The following is a 13,881-nucleotide window of genomic DNA, read 5'->3' as shown; positions in this document are numbered from 1 at the left end:
GGGCAATTGCTCATAGCAACCAATCAGATTGGCCCAGACTTATCAAACTGTGTGAGACAAAAAAGTGGAGTAATTTTCCCACAACAACCAATCACAACTCAGCTTCCACTTTACCTCAGCGGGTTGGCTGAGCTGTGATTGAATTTTGTGGGCCTTTTCAAAGTGATAGAAGCGATCTGATTGGTTGCTATGGGCAACTGGTCAACTTTTCCTTTTAAACAGGTTTTGATAAATCTCCCCCAATGACCCTGAGTGGAGTTGTGTAACAGGGGCTAAGTAGATGTGCTATGTGGCCAATAGACTTGGTGAGCCTAGGTGGTGGTGCACCGTAAGGCCAGACTGTCAGAAGAGGAGCTGGTGAACAGGTTAAGGGACTGAGAGACACTGGAAGCCATTGCTAAGTCTATGTGTGGTGTTGAGGTTCTAGCCCCGAGTGGGAGTGACCAGTGACTAGTAAAAGATTTTCTGCTTAGAGGTCAGTTTGGGTTCTTTCGACCCCTGTCTAGTGAACTGATGGGCAAAGATGGAAAGCAAGGGTCTATTCACATGGTAGAATTTACGCTTGCGGAATTCCACCTCAAATTAAAGCCCATAGACTTCTATGGGATTCTGCACTCCCATTCACACTTCTGAATTTCTGCTTGCGAAATTCTATAGAAGTCTATGGGCTTTAATTTTTGTCACTTACTAAACAATGGAAAAGCACTTACTAAACGATATCAAAATAAGGGAGTTCGCAGAACCCTACACATATATACATGTAAAATCCACAGCTTTTCTGTACTGTGTTAACGGGGGTACTCCGGCCCTGAGACATCTTATCCCCTATCCAAAGCGTATATGATCACCCACCTGTTTGAGCTGCACGCCGCGGTGCCAGCTCACAAACAGCCGGGTGGCGATCACGGGGCCGGAGTATCGTGACATCACGACTCCGCCCCTGCTATGCAAGTCTATGGGAGGGGGCGTGACGGCCGTCACGCCCCCTCCCATAGACTTGCATAGCGGGGGCGGGGGGTGATGTCACACGGGAGCGGAGTCGTGACGTCACAATACTCCGGCCCCGTGGTCGCCACCCGGCTGTTTGTTAGCTGTCACCGTGGCGTGCAGCTCAAACAGGTGGGTGGCGAATACAAGATTGCGGGGGTCCCCAGTGGCGGGACCCCCAGCGGCGGGACCCTCTCAGGGCCTGAGTACCCCTTTAAGGTCCACATATGGTGGATTTTTCTGCTGCAATTCCACAGCAAATCTGCATGTGTTACATAGAAATATTGAAATATTGGCAAGCTGCAAATTTTTTAATTATTTTTTCTGCTGAAAAAAACTAAAATAAATCCGCAGCATAGAAATTAGGTTTTCAAAATGCCATTCACATGCCTGGTACTTTAATCTGTTGCTAATTTTACCTGTGCAAATCGGCAGGTATCATTTACAACAAATCTGCAACATGTGAATTTATGCTTTAGCATTATTTTAATACACAATGCCAAACAGAGAAATAAAAATAAAAAAAAACTACAGAAGTATATGCAGAAAACCCATCGAGCCATGTAAATAAAAAGGGAGGATTGGGTCATTCGGTGCTCCCCCTCTCCCAGGCGCCTGCAAAGCTCACAAAATCTAAAACAGCCAAACACGATATTTCAACAATCTGTTAAACACTGAAACCAGCCTGCGTTCTTCCATTAACACTGCAATCAATTTTAAACAGCCATTTAAAGCTGTTGTAATACTTGTAACATAATAGCAATAATCTGGAGAGGAGTTTTCCTGTTTTTTTTTATCTTTCTTGCAAGGTAAAAAAAATAAAAAAATAAAAAAAAGAAGAATGATGATGTGGACTACTGATCATCTGAAAGATCCATATATATATATTTCTATATTACAGACTGCATGGTGCGTGTAGCTTGAATTATATATTTACTCAATGTAAAACAGAGTGATATCACATCTCGGGGACTAGATCATTTTGGGTAATTTTCTTGGGGGAAAAAAAATGTCATAAATATTACACAAGATACTATTCTATTTTAAGGAGATAAATGTTCGTGTTAGTGTGGCTGAAGATTCCTGGAAACGTGAAGTCAACATTGTTAGAGAAAATATCAATGATGATAGCGATCAACGGGAACAATATGAGAATGAAACACAAAATTGTCATATTAAAGTATAGGTGATGCTACAGGCATATGAAGCAATAAACACAACCTCCATAAATTAAAATCAAGTAAAAGTAATCTATATATTTATATAAAACTCAATGGGGGAGATTCATCATTGCTTTTAGAGCCTTTTTTTTTGTCTATGTTTTGGCGCAGCTCAGGCGCAAGCAGCATATTTAGCAACTTTTATGTGTCTTTTGATGTAGACAGTTTAACTCTTTTTGCCTACCCACAGAACTTTTTCTTTTTGACATGCAGTGGTCACGTATTTATCAATTGCAACTTTTACCAACAGAAAACTGACTAAATAAGACGTATAGCGACCAAGTAGTAATGCAAAAAAAAATCAATTTTATTATACACATATGCACAGCAATACAAACGATTAAAAACACCTAAAAAAGGACAAGAAGGTGACTGGTAGCAAAGTGCAGGAAGACCGACAAGGAGGAGGCTACACGCTAAGCAGGATACAGCTAAATAGCTGAAGTAAAATAAATTCAGAGTATATCATAAAACACAAAATAGATGTGGCAATAAAGTGCAAATAGTACAATACTCATAAGAGGTCAATGGTTCCCATCCAAGGTGCATTAGTAAAGTGCAAAAACGGCAAAACATAAATACAGGAGATACTCTAAATACACAGGAAATAAATTACCATAGTGGGACTTGATCCAAGCATGTGCCTCCACCACCCGACGTTTCGCTGAGGAGCTTCTTCCGGGGTGTGATGGGATATGAGGACAGGATATGAGGTCGGGATATGAGGTCGGGATGTGGGGTCGGGCTATGAGGACGGGATATGGGGACTGGATATGGGGACAGGATATGGGGACGGGATATGGGGACGAGATATGGGGACGGGATATGGAGTCGGGTTATGGAGTTGGGATATGGGGATGGCATATGGAGACGGGATATGAGAACAAAATATGAGGACAGGATATGAGGTCTGAATATGAGGAGAGGATTTTGGGTCGGGATTTTGGGACGGGATGTGAGGACAAAAGCTTCCTTCTTTTGTTGCTTTTCCCCCACAAGGTAAGGTAGGAAAAACTGGGCAGAGCCGGGTACTCAGCTAGTAGAAAATAAATGTAAACAATGACATATTCAGATGGTTTTGATAAGGGTGCGAACCCTTTTCCTGCACCCTCAAAGGTACTGAGTGAAGATAAACATGGACAAACATAAAAAGTGGGAATTATAGGAAAGATTAATTATTTATAGCAGAGAAGGTTACTCGGCACAGCTCGCCTAATATATAGCACCTGTCAATCACTACCTCTGTTGGCTAGACCACGTCAGGTGGTGCTCTCTGGATATTGCACAGTCCAACGAAAGTCTTCAAATATATAGAAAAAAAGCCAGGGCAACTCACCAAGTATGTAAACTTCAAAACTTCTTTATTGTTCCATGAAGGGTACAAATAGTGCAGGACACGGGTGGACGGTACACAAGGGGATGTTCGTTCGGGGCCCCGAACGAACATTCCTTTGTGTACCGTCCACCCGTGTCCTGCACTGTTTGTACCCTTCATGGAACAATAAAGAAGTTTTGAAGTTTACCTACTTGGTGAGTTGCCCTGGCTTTTTTTCTATATATTTGAAGATGGGAAAGATTAAGTTGAGCCCACCTTACTCATTAGGATTCCTGGCTTTGACAGCCGGGAGAGAGGTACAGCAGCCCAGAGGGAGCACAGATGTTGCTCTGGAGACGAAGGCCCATTAGATGGCTGGAACCTGTAGCCCTATGTCTGTCGGGGTTGAAGTAGGTCTAGCCAGACTAGCATGGGAGCTTCCATATGACTGTCCAATGCTCTGTGCATTGGGTGGCATAGTGAAGAGGGGGCTTCACAGTCGGTGTTGTTGATGGTATTAATTCCCTGGGGAACACCCTGCATGAGTCCCTGCCTGATGGTATTTGGGGTGTCCTTGATGGTATAGTGTAGAAGGAGACCAGACACTAGTATAATGTGACAGTACAACATTTACTATAAGTTATCAAGTTCTTCCACAAGTGGGATCATAGGGGGAGATTTCTCAAAACCTGTGCCGAGGAAAACTTGCCCAGTTGCCCATAGCAACCGATCAGCTTTCTTCTTTGATTTTTAGGGAGGCTTGTGAAAAATGAAAGAAGCGATCTGATTGGTTGCTTTGGGCAACGGACAACTTTTCCTCTGCACAGGTTTTGATAAATCTCCCCCATAGTCCCTTAAGCAATTCAATAACAGGATTTGGCTGGAACTAGGGTAACCTACAAACTGAAGTATGATGGAGTGGTTGGAACTTCACTCTAGCTCATATTGTGTTACTTGTCCAATGTGCCTCTTTTCTGAGGAGAATAATAACTAGTTAGCTCCTGTTTGTATCTAAAAGTCTCTATTCACACGCACCTGCAGGGTACAATTTTCTGAAGTTCTGTAGCTTGGCACTCATCTGGTCTTGGGCCTGGTCTGAAGCACAGTAAGGTCCTAGGTTGATGCTGTAGTGCCATTTCCTTCCTTCTCACAGGCTGTAAAACTTTCTTCTCTGCGTAATCTATCTTTCTTTAACTTGATCTAAGGTAAGAGGTATACAAAGCAGTGACCAATACAGATAGGAGTAGGTACATTAATTGTTGTGAAAAGTAGTGGGTTTTCTGTCACTTTTGTTTCTAGAAAGCTAATGCTGATGCTGCTCCACAAAATAGGATTAATTTAACAACATGTAAAAAGCCATGTATGTACAGTATAAAAAATGGGAGGCATCTGCCACCAGAAGGGATACTTCTTGGACCTTTTTTAACTTAAAAAAAAAAAGCTGTGAATTACCACTGGGTTCTATCTGTTTATCCATAGCCATACATTTTGCTGTAACTTTGACATTATATGTATATTTGTAATATACATCAGTTAAAAACTGTGTATATTTTTAGATGAAAATACAAGCAGGGCTCTGTACACTGAGGACAAGCAGGGCTCTGTACACTGAGGAAAAGCAGGGCTCTGTACACTGAGGACAAGCAGGGCTCTGTACACTGAGGACAAGCAGGGCTCTGTACACTGAGGACAAGTAGGGCTCTGTTCACTAAGGACAAGCAGGGCCCTGTACACTGAGGACAAGTAGGGCTCTGTTCACTAAGGACAAGTAGGGCCCTGTACACTGAGGACAAGCAGGGCCCTGTACACTGAGGACAAGTAGGGCTTTGTTCACTGAGGACAAGCAGGGCTCTGTACACTGAGGACAAGCAGGGCTCTGTACACTGAGGACAAGCAGGGCTCTGTACACTGAGGACAAGCAGGGCTCTGTACACTGAGGACACGCAGGGCTCTGTACACTGAGGACAAGCAGGGCCCTGTACACTGAGGACAAGTAGGGCTCTGTTCACTAAGGACAAGCAGGGCTCTGTATACTGAGGACAAACAGGGCTCTGTACACTGAGGACAAGTAGGGCCCTGTACACTGAGGACAAGCAGGGCCCTGTACACTGAGGAAAAGTAGGGCTTTGTTCACTGGGGACAAGCAGGGCTCTGTACACTGGGAACAAACAGGGCTCTGTACACTGAGGACAAGCAGGGCTCTGTACACTGAGGAGATGCAGGGCTCTGTACACTGAGGACAAGCAGGGCTCTGTACACTGAGGACAAGTAGGGCTTTGTTCACTGGGGACAAGCAGGGCTCTGTACACTGGGAACAAACAGGGCTCTGTACACTGAGGACAAGCAGGGCTCTACACTGAGGAGATGCAGGGCTCTGTACACTGAGGACAAGCAGGGCTCTGTACACTGAGGACAAGGAGGGCTCTGTACTCTAAAGACAAGCAGGGCTCTGCACACTGAGGACAAGCAGGGCTCTGTACACTGAGGACAAGCAGGGCTCTGTACACTGAGGACAAGCAGGGCTCTGTACACTGAGGACAAGCAGGGCTCTGTACACTGAGGACAAGCAGGGCTCTGTACACTGAGGACAAGCAGGGCTCTGTACACTGAGGACAAGCGGGGCTCTGCACACTGAGGACAAGCAGGGCTCTGCACACTGAGGACAAGCAGGGCTCTGTACACTGAGGACAAGCAAGGCTCTGTACACTGAGGACAAGCGGGGCTCTGTACACCAAGGACAAGCATGGCTCTGTACACTGAGGACAAGCAGGGCTCTTTACAATGGGGACAAGCAGGTCTCTTTACATAGAGGAGAAGCAGGGCTCTGTACACTGAGGACAAGCAGGGCTCTGTACACTGAGGAGAAGCAGGGCTTTGTGCAGGCTCCTGGCTTGTCAATCAGCCTTAGTCAGGAAATGTCATATAGCCTCACTTCACAGAGCCCTGCTTGTCCCACCCACAATTCCTGTATTTTGTCTTCGCACAAGGCAATTGCTGCGGGGACCAGACAGCATTTTTTCACTTAAAAGTATACACAAACAAGCTTATTGCCTGTAAGGCTATGTTTACACATAAGCCCAAATTTACTAATATGAGAGTTTTGCTTTCACATTCCATCAGATTGATTAAAGAACAGTGGCTGTCATTTATCATTGTCCTTAGACTGTTTTTTTGTCTAGAAAAGGTGCAAAAAAATAGGCAAAAGCAGGGTTTATTTGCACCTTTTGGTTTACACATTTCTGCTGATTTTGAGTTGCAATCCACTGATTTTGGCAATACACATGATATGGAAGGGTTTTATTAACTGCGCCTTTTCACAAAAGGCGCAGTTATTAAAACCCTTCCATATCATGTGTATTGCCAAAATCAGCGGATTGCAACTCAAAATCAGTAGAAATGTGTAAATAAAAAGGCGCAAAGCCACTGAAAAGTCTCTAAAACTACACCAGCCCAGACTTAGCTTTTTGGTGAATGTGAAGAGAGAAATTTCAGAAAATGAGACCTGCACAAAATTTATCAAATTCTTTGTGACCATTTAATAAATTTGGTGCTCCTACAGCACACAAAAAAAGGTGTAGAAAAATGCTTTACTTACACCTACAATGATAAATGCTGGCCAGTATGCTTGTTCGTTGGTGTATTTGGTTGGTTTTGGTGTACACCTTTCTGTTCCCTTTGGACAATTAGTTTTGGCTTTTTATTTACTGTTGCATTTTCTGAGCTGCTCTTGGTCTCAGTGTAAAATCAAGAAAAACTCATCATACATGATAAATCTGTCAAGAAAATTCTGAACATGCTTAACCTGTTCAGGACACAGGGCGTATGCATACACCCTGCATCCCGAGTCCTTAAGGACTGAGGGCGTATGGATACACCCATGGGAATTCTGGTCCCCGCCGCTAGCCGGTTGGGGACCGGATCGGGATGCCTGCTGAAATCATTCAGCAGGCATCCCGGCACATCGCCCAGGGGGGTCCTGAGACCCCCCCCCCCATGTCGTCAATCGGAGAAAATCGCATGTCAATTCAGACATGCGATTTTTTTCCAATTCCGGGCTGATCGGGTCTCTGGTGACCCTATCACCCGGAAAATAGGGCTGATCGGAGTTGTCAGCAACAGCCCTAATCAGCCTAAGGGATAGGAGTGAGGTCGCAGAGCTGCAATCTCCTCCTATCCCCTGCCATTAGCAGAACAGAGTTCTGACCAATGGCAGCGTAGGACAGGGGGTTGCCATGGCAACCCCCCCGTTCTGCCCACCCCTGGATGTCGAGGGGATCGTGGGAAGAAGATGGAGGCCGGTTCCTGGAGGAGAAGATACCTGGGGACCCGGGATCATCGCTGGAGACTGCTGGATCCTGGCTCAGGTAGGGAATCGTCGGTGGGGGGGAATTGAAAGTGAAAGTAAAACGATCTTTACTGTGGCAACCACTACGAAGGCCAAACTGCAACTCCCAGCATGCCCGGATAGCCAAAGGCTGTCTGGATATGCTGGGAGTTGTAGTTTTGCAACATCTGAGGGGTCACAGTTTAGAGACCACTGTTACAGTGGTGCCCAAACGGTAGCCCTCCAGATGTTGCTAAACTACAACTCTCAGCATGCCTGGACTGCCCAGACATGCTGGGAGTTGTAGTTCTGTAACATCTGTCCCTTCAGATTTAGCAATTTTCATGAATTTTTTTTTAAATTGCTGCTCTACTTTGAAGCCCTCTAATTTTTTCAAAAAGCAAAAATATGTCCATTTTATGATGCCAGCATAGAGTGGACATATTGTATTTGTGAAGAAAAATACAATTTATTGTGATTATCCATTTTCCTTACAAGTAGAGAGCTTCAAAGTTAGAAAAATGCTAAATTTTCAAAATTTTCATGAAATTTTGGGATTGTTCACCAAAAAAGGATGCAAGTAGCGCCGAAAATTTACCACAAAAATAAAGTAGAATATGTCACAAAAATATCAGAATATTTGGTAAAAGCGTTTTCGCGTTATTAATTAATAAAGTGATGGTGGTCAGAATTGCGAAAAAAGGGCTCAGTCCTTAAGGTGAAAAAGGGCTGCGTCCTTAAGGGGTTAAAAAGTGTCAACTTTCTGTTTAGTAAATCTGAGTGTATGTGTGTTTATAGTCCTTCTTGTCCTTTTAAATTATGTTAAATTCAATTAGAAAACTCTTCACAGTTGACAATGCAGTCACTAGGACAGTGAACTTGGGCATGGCACTTATTTTTGACGTAACACATTTTATGTCTAATTTTTTTCCAACATATTTTTTGTGCATGCAAATGCCTCAGGACACTTGAAAATTGCAAGAAATGACATGATTTGCCTAAACGCCCTTAAAATTTCTGTAAAACACAAAGAAGAAAGGCAGAAATTTGTTCCAGAAGGATAAAGAGAGCTTGACAGTTAAAGGGGTACTCTGGTGTAATTTTTTATTTTTATCTTTTAAATCAACTGGTGCCAGAAAATTAAACAGATTTGTGTAAATTACTTTTATTTAAAAATCTTAGTCCTTCAGCTGCTGTATGCTCCACAGAAAGTTATTTTATTTTTGAATTTCCTTTCTGTCTGACCACAGAGCTCTCTGCTGACACCTCTGTCCATGTCAGGAACTGTCCAGAGTAGGCGCAAATCCCCATAGCAAACCTCTCCTGCTCTGCACTGTTCCTGACATGGACAGAGGCGTCAACAGGGAGCATTGTGGTCAGACAGAAAAGAAATTAAAGCGGTACTGTGGTAGAAAACCTTTTTTTTTTTTAAATCAACTGGTGCCAGAAAGTTAAACAGATTTGTAAATTACTTCTATTAAAAAATCCTTCCAGTACTTATAAGCTGCTGAATACTACAGAGGAAATTCTTTTCTTTTTGGAACACAGAGCTCTCTGCTGACATCATGACCACAGTGCTCTCTGCTGACATCTCTGTCCATTTTAGGAACTGTCCAGAGCAGCATATGTTTTCTATGGGGATTTTCTCCTACTCTGGACAGTTTTTAAAATGGACAGAGGTGTCAGCAGAGAGCACTGTGGTCATGATGTCAGCAGAGAGCTCTGTGTTCCAAAAAGAAAAGAATTTCCTCTGTAGTATTAAGCAGCTAATAAGTACTCCAAGGATTAAGATTTTTTAATAGAAGTAATTTACAGATCTGTTAAACTTTCTGGCACCAGTTGATTAAAAAAAAAAAGTTTTCCACAGGAGTACCCCTTTAAGCGAAGAAGATGGCACAAATTTCTCCAGCGGCTCCAAAGATCCTCCTTTTTTTGGGAGTAACTACAAAATTGGAGGACTGTCCTCACAGCCAGACAGCCAGTGTACAGCAGGAGTTGGCGGACTGGTGTTTCTGGCATCACACAGCGTACAGCAGGAGGTGGCAGACTGGTGTAATTGACATTTTCCAGCAAAAAGCAGGAGGCGGCGGACTGGTGTTTTTCACATCAGCAAGCGGACAGCAGGATGTGAACGACTGATGTTACTAGTAGTATTTATTGTACAGCAGGGGTGGTGGTAGTACTGTGTAATCAGTGTAATTTGGCACAGTTTTTTTTATTAATTTTGCCAGCCAGACGACCCAGACCTGGCTGGAAGTAACAGAGACCCGCGCAAATACGGTCCAGGAATGTTTGACAGCAAGAAAGATGTAGCACGTGTGCCAAACAGGCATAGTGTGTCATGCCACCAAGACCCAGTGCTTTGGCGATGTTTGTGCCGTTATCTGCAACCATGTTTACCAATTTCAGATCATGGCCAGAGAGCCAGTGTTAAACTTCCTGTTGCAGACAGGGCAGCAGCTCCTCTGCAGTGTGGCTCACCCAGGCTCAGCAAATGTAACACAGCATGGTAGCACTTGATTTTGCAGAGATGAAAGGAGCAGGGGTGGGCAGTGGGGATAAGCTACGCTCTTTCCTGTGGGGCGATACAAGATGTCATTGGAGGAGGAGGACCCGCATGTGGAGGAGGATAGGTAGATGGAGTCAGCAGTTGAACCTAATTGGCACAACCAAGGCGGTGTCTTCAAACCTGGCCTCATTGTGGTGGAGAATCATTCTGCAGGATGTTGACCCAGTGGCCCATAACAGACATGCATTGGCCCTGGCCATAGCTACTACTCCATGTATCGAGCGTGGCATGCACTGTTCTGCGCACAGACATTGTGCAAAGTGGGGATCGCTTTCTTGGCAAAATAATGGCAACAAGGTATGGGTTACCTGGGCTGTGCACACCCCATAAGTTGCCTGAAGGCCATTGAGTCAACAAGATGGTACGGGAGCACCTGCACCACCAACAACTTGGCCAGATGGGAGCTGAGACGCAATACAACAGGGTGACTGGGACAATACTGCTGTCTGGAGAACATGGATTCCACAACGGATTACTGATGGGATCCGGGAGGAGGAGGACACGACACTGATGAGGCAAATCCAGAAAATGTGCTGCCTGTGGACAAGGCCTGGATGTTCGACAGTTGAGAGAGATCTGTAGGAGTATCATCAGCTGTTCTTTGCAGCCTTGTGGTGATGCTCCATATGTCTACGTAGAGACGTAGATCCTACACTCGGACCTTGGCCACGGCTTACTTTCTGTTTGCAGAGACAACATATTGCCCCATTCTCTGCATCGGGTAAGGTATGAAAGTTCCACACATCAGAAAATCGGACAGAGACTGCACCACCTGAGTGTGTCCCCTTCCTCTGGAAGTTTTTTTCACAGAACCTTAAAATGCAGCATCCTCGCCGTCATCAGACCAGCAGCCCTACATCTGTTCTGTTTCACAGGTTTTCTTCCCCTACCTCAGCTATGCTCTTCTTCGCTGACACTACCACCACCCTCCTGCTCTTCACAGGTCAGCACCTCGTCAACTGGTTCCTACGTCCTGCCTAACATGAAATCATCGTCATCATCAAACTTCTCATCGTTCTCCATGCCACTCCTCCCTGCATGAGCTTCTTGGGCTCCTTGTGTCCCCCCCAGCATAGCCACCATGACACCTTACAGTATCACCAGCACGCCTACCATCACCAGTCCCGCTTGTGCTACGCTTGGCCTCTGATTCCACCTCCAACATATCAGCAACACACTCCAAATTTTGACATTCCTCCTCACACAACTCAGATGGATATAACGGAGATGAGGAAACACAGTGCATCAGATGGACAGTTTCATGCGAAGGAATCCACTGACAGGTCGCTTACCATAACATTGTCAGAATACTCTGCCTCATCTTCAATACACATGTTATACAGGTCTGCCGCAGCACAAATTTGCTCAATACGCTGCTTGTTCTGTTTTTCATCTAGGAGCCAGAATCCATTCCTGATCTATAACATCCGCAGTGGATTTTTAGTGTATGAATGCAGGCTAGAGAAGCAGAGCTCTGACAACACTGATCAATGCTATGCCTATAGCAGAGCTTTAACCTCTTCAGGACACAGGGCGTATGCATGCGCTCTGCATCCTGAGTCCTTAAGGGCGCAGGGAGTACAGGTACGCCCGTGGGAATTTGGGTCCCCGCCGCTAGCCGGTCCAGGACCGGGATGCCTGCTGAAATCACTCAGCAGGCATCCCGGCACATTGAGACCTTCCGGACAGCCCCGGTCCCCCTGAAGGGATAGGAGTGAGGTGGCAGGGGTGCCACCCCTCCTATCCCTGTGACGATCGGTCAGAATCAACCAACCAATCACAGAAGGGGGGCAGGGGGGGGTTAAAGTCCAGTTCCCCTGCTCTGCCCACCCATGGGTGTCCAGGCATAGTGGTGGAACGGTGGAGCTCACCCGATCCAGGTCCAGGCGGCGGCGGCTGCGATTACGTAATCCGGCGGTGGCGCAGAGCTTCAGCGGTCTGGGCATTCCGGGATTTGTAGTTTTGCAACATCTGGAGGGCCACAGTTTGAAGATTACTGTGCAGTGGTCTCTAAACTGTGGCCCTCCAGATGTTGCATAACTAGAACTCCCGGCAAGCGCTAACAGCAAACTGCTATCTCAGCATGCTGTAACCCCATTTCTGAGTATGGAAATACCCTATATCTGAACTTAAAGGGCTCTCCGGATGCACTATAGGAAGCAGAAGAGAAGGAGCGCCATTGGGCTTTTGGAAAGAGAATTTGGCTGGAATTGAAGGCCATGTGCATCGACAAAGCCCCCATGGTACCAGAACAGTGCCCCCCCCCCCCCACATGTGACCCCATTTTGGAAACTATACCCCTCACATAATGTAATAAGGGGTACAGTGAGCATTTATCCCCCACAGGTGTCTGACAGATTTTTTGAAGGGTGGTCCATGAAAATGAAAAATTTTATTTTTCATTTGCACAGCCTACTGTTCCAAAGATCTGTCAAACACCTGTGGGGTGTAAATGCTCACTGCACCCCTTACATTACATTCTATGAGGGGTGTAGTTTTTGAAATAGGGTCACATGTTGGGGCGTCCACTGTTCTGGCACCATGGGGGCTTTGTAAACGCACATTGCCCCTGACTTCTATTCCTCTGTTCTGAGATCTGTAGTGCGCCAGCAGAGCCCTTTATGTCCACATATGGGGTATTTCCTTACTCTGGAGAAATTGGGCTTCAAATTTTGGGGTTCCATTTTCTCCTTTTACACCATGTGAAAATGAAAAATTTGGAGTAACACCATGTTTTTAGTGTTCAAAATCTAAATTTTCATTTTCACATCCAATTTCAATGCAAATCTGTCAAACACCTGTGAGGTGTTAACGTTCACTATACCCCTTGTTATGTTCCTTGAGGTGTGTAGTTTCCCAAATAGTGTGCCATGTTGTTTTTTTTTTCTTTCTGTTTTTGCTGTTCTGGCACCATGGGGGCTTCCTAAATGCGACATGCCCCCAAAAACCATTTCAGCAAAATTCTCTCTCCAAAAGCCCAATGGCGCTCCTTCTGTTTTGAGACCTGTAGTGCACCAGCAGAGCCCTTTATGTCCACATATGGGGTATTTCCTTACCCCATGTGAAAATGAAAAATTTGGAGTAACACCATCATTTTAGTGTAAAAAAATCACATTTTTCATTTTCACGTCCAACTTCAACGCAAACCTGTCAAACACCTGTGAAGTGTTAAGGCTCACTATACTCCATGTTACATTCCTTGAGGCGTGTAGTTTCCCAAATAGTGTGCCATGTGTTTTTTTTGTTGTTTTTTTTTTGCTGTTCTGGAACCATGGGGGCTTCCTAAATGCAACATGCCCCCCAAAAACCATTTCAGCTAAATTTGCCCTCCAAAATCCCACAGTTGCTCTTTCCCTCTTGAGCCATGTTACGAGCCCACAGAGCACTTTACGTCAACATGAGGTATTTCCTTACTCAAGAGAAATTGGGCTACACATTTTGTGGGGCTTTTTCTCCTTATAACCCT

This window comes from Hyla sarda, chromosome 11 (genome assembly GCF_029499605.1).
Source record: "Hyla sarda isolate aHylSar1 chromosome 11, aHylSar1.hap1, whole genome shotgun sequence".
NCBI classification, from domain to species: domain Eukaryota; kingdom Metazoa; phylum Chordata; class Amphibia; order Anura; family Hylidae; genus Hyla; species Hyla sarda.
This window is presented reverse-complemented; position numbering follows the sequence as displayed.